This window comes from Echinops telfairi, unplaced genomic scaffold (genome assembly GCF_000313985.2).
Source record: "Echinops telfairi isolate 266 unplaced genomic scaffold, ASM31398v2 ScPeMD7_7468;HRSCAF=8506_0, whole genome shotgun sequence".
Taxonomy (NCBI): domain Eukaryota; kingdom Metazoa; phylum Chordata; class Mammalia; order Afrosoricida; family Tenrecidae; genus Echinops; species Echinops telfairi.
In genome coordinates this window covers 17,619,145-17,623,221 of record NW_022111369.1, presented here as the reverse complement: position 1 = coordinate 17,623,221, position 4,077 = coordinate 17,619,145, and positions in this window count along the sequence as shown.

Sequence of the window (4,077 nt, the reverse complement as noted above, 5' to 3'; positions counted from 1 at the left end):
CTTGTTGATCACCTCTTTCTTTTTCTAGACCCATAGAAACCTCTTGAGTCTTTCTAAGCCTACTTCATTTTTTCCCAAAGTAGGTGATCCCGCCCACGGGAGTGCACTGGACCAATCCAGGGGCGCTGCAAAAGCCGATGTCTACACTTCATCCTGGATTCTGGGCCACAGCTTTTAATGACCACTGAGAAATATACATATATATTTCTTAAAGAAGGGCGGTAGGTCAAATAAATGTGGAAGCGTAGGACCTTGTTAAATATGCAGTTATTTCAATCTTGGGAAAAAGACCACTATGCCCTTGGCCAGCAGGGGAGAGCTATTGCATCATAACCACTATATTCTTATTCTACAGCAAAGTTTCAGTTCCAAACATTACCTGTTTGGAAATATCAGCAACAAACCAATTGTCCTATCAGCAATAAAAGTACTAGGCTTCCTGTAACGATGCAGAACCAAATGAATGGGGCTTGAATACAGGACAGGTGGTGGATACAAATGAATATCGACCTCCCTATCCCAGGATGATTTTCTTGACGTGTGCTTACTCATTCTCAGGATCTGCTAAAGGGAGGCACAACCTCAGATGTTCATCTACTTAGGCGCCCCCTGTCATTTTTGAGTTCCCACAGGCGATATTTCATGTGTGCTAAAAACGGAGGTCTTTTGTGTTCTCTCGCTCTGCCTTTGGACCACAGCTCTGGCCATGGCCCCTTAGCCATGCCTCCTGTGAGGACCCTTTCTGAGTGAACTCCACACTCGGCCTACAGCATCCCTGCTAGTCCACCATTCATTCTTGTTCTTTGGAGAAAAGTCAGTAAAAGTTCACAGAAGCAGATGAGAAGGCCAGCCTTCTGATTTCAGTTCCACTGGAATTTTTTTTTTTTTTTGTAGATGGGTGGCTTTGCACAAGTTTCCCTCTTTTCCCCAGTGTTCTCCAGTCATTCCCTAACTGGGAACGATAACGTCTGGCCTTTCTACTTTCAGTGCTGGTATATGTATCAAGCCCAGGAATGTCATGTAAGAACAGGTGCCCGACTCTAAGGGCAGCTGAGTTCCAGTCCTATGAAGGCACTAACTGACTAGAACTTTTCAAACAAACGACTAAACTTCTCCTGGCCTTCGTTCTCTCCCCTGGAATGAAGAGCTTGGATTAAAAGGCCAAGAAACCTTTTCCAATATCAAAGTTCATGAATAAAAGACGCCTCCTGGAAAAGGTAAATGTACAATTACTACATCTGGAGTGCTTCTTTCATTTATTATCAGATCATCAGAAACTTATTAAACAGTTACTCTTCCTAGGGCCCCGATGCTAAGCGTTAGGGAGTCAGGCACGGGAATATCATGCAAGTCAGCCTTTACTCTCAGTGGGCTTGTGATCTCTGATTCCCTGTTGGAGTTGGGGGGCAGGGGAAGTGTTAGGTAGACAAGAATTTTAGACCAGATCATTGCTTTTTAGTACAGATAATTCTTTATGGTGGGGTTCTGTCCTGTGCATTATAGAATGTTTAGCAGCATCCCTGACTTAGATATACAAGATATCAGTAACTAATTCATTGCCATTGAGTCAAATCTGACTCATAACGAAAATACTACATATCTCCAGATATTGCCAAACATCTCCCAGAGAGCAAAATGTTTCCTGGTTAATGTCAGATCTTTGACCTATACATATATACATAGCGATCAAGATGCACAAAAACCCTGTCCCACGGAGTTCACAGTCTAAGAAAGGACCAAGAGGATACATACGTGTTCCACTTACCTGTTACTGTTCACAACATTAGCACAGCAGCTCTCTTATTATGCACACGTGTTCCGTAGATCAGAAACTGGAACAAAGCACAGGGGGTGGCTTGTCCCTATTCTGGAGCCTCGGTTGGAAAGACTTGAACAACTGGAGATGACTTAGGGGCCGGAATTATCTAGAGACTTCTCTCATCCCATGCTAGGTATCTGGATGATGATAACATGAGTGGACTCATCTGGAATTATCCTCTAAGGCACTTACTCCTTGTGGTTCAGACTTCTTCCAGTGTGTTAGCTGAATTCCTAAAGGGACCGCCACCCCCACCCCCTCACCCCCAGGAGATGTGTGAAGAGTGAGCCTCCCGAGAGACCAAGGAAAGACCAGCAGGTTCTTCTGAGCTAGACTCGGGAGTCAACGCACGGTCAACTCCACCACATTCTGTTGGTCACGAAGGTCAGACCAGATTCAAGGGAGAAGAATTAGGCACCTCTTGATGGATGAGTTGCAAGTTCACATTTCAGAAGAGCATGTGAATGAGAGAGGTGTCAAAAATTGTATCATTTGCCACAGCAGATAAGCAAATGAACTTCAGGTACAGCTAAACACATTGGTATTCAAAACACTTACACTGGTAATGGGTGGGAAGGATATATATATTTTTAATTTAATCATTTTATTTGGGGCTTGTACAATTCTTATCACAAGCCATACATCCATCCATTGTGTCAAGCACATTTGTACATTGGTTGCCATCATCATTCTCAAAACATTTGCTTTCTACTTGAGCCCTTGGTATCAGCTCCTCATTTTCCTCCTCCCTCCCTGCTCCCCCTCCCTCATGAACCCTTGATAATTTATAAATTAGTATTATTTTGTCATATCTTACACTGTCCGATGTCTCCCTTCACCCACTTTTCTGTTGTCCATCCTCCAAGAAGGAGGTTATATATAGATTCTTGTAATCAGTTCCCCCTTTCCATCCCACCCTCCCACCACCCTCCCAGTATCACCACTCTCAGCACTGGTCCTGAAGGGGTCATCTGTCCTGAATTCCCTGTGCTTCCAGTTCCTATCTATACCAGTGTACATCCTCCAGTCCAGGTGGATTTGTAAGGTAGAATTGGGATCATGATAGTGAAGGGGGGAGGAGCAGGAAGCATTTGGTAACTAGAGGAAAGTTGTATGTTTTATCCTTGTTACACTACACCCTGACTGGTTTGTCTCTTCCCCATGACCCTTCTGTAAGGGGATGTCCAGTTGCCTACAGATGGGTCTTGGGTCCCCAATCTGCACTCCCCCTCATTCACAATATGATTTTTTGTTCTTTGATGCCTGATACCTGATCTCTTCTACACCTTGGGATCACACATGCTGGTGTGCTTCTTTCATGTGGGCTTTGTTGCTTTTCAGCTAGATGGCCGCTTGTCTACCTTCAAGCTTTTAAGACCCAGATGCTATATCTTTTGATAGCCGGGCACCATCAGCTTTCAGGAAGGATATTTTTATGGGTAATGAAAACATTCTAAAACAGGATTATGGTGATGATCACATGACTTTAAGTTTGCTGAAAATCATTGAACTGTACGCTTAAACCAAAGTAACTTTATGGTATGTAAATAATGCCTCAATAAACCTGTTTAAAATTCTGTTTAAAGATCAATGTATCATAAAATATTGAACTATCAGAACAGACACCCAAGTTGGCCGTCAGCCGGCCATAGTGCTGGAAGCAAGTCCACGAGGCCCCTCTGGTTACTGGTACTGAAAGGCTTCAGGTGTCTGGAGAAGCCCAGGCACTGCCCCGGGTCCAGGGGACACCGGACAGCTGAGGGCGTGTCTGTAGACTAACTGTTGTGGATGTGTTTCAGCATTTCAACAAAGTTAGAGGCTAAAGAAAACTTAGCTAAAGACTAGCAGAGTAAAGAAGATCATGCCCAAGAAGAATGAGAATAGCAGCAGTCCCCCCAGCAGCTGGCAGGGAAGCACAGGCAGACATGGTATGAGTTCTGATCCACTAGGGTATCCATCTGTCCAGTTGACCTCTCAACTTGGCTGTCTTTATTTCTCAATGAACTTAAATGACCATTAAGAAATACTTACTGAGCATCTTGAAGTGCCTGCCACTGGTTTTAAATCATCCAGGAAGTCCTACCCTTTTAGACATGTATTGGGAAGATAAAGTCATGCGAATTTATATCTTTCCTTCTTCCTCTCTGACTCGGTCTCTATCTCTCTCATCTGTGTCTTTCTCTCCTCTCTTCTTCTCCCTCTCCCTCTCTCCCCTTCTAGCTTCCAGTTCTTCTGGGAGGAGAATGAATTAGGATGAA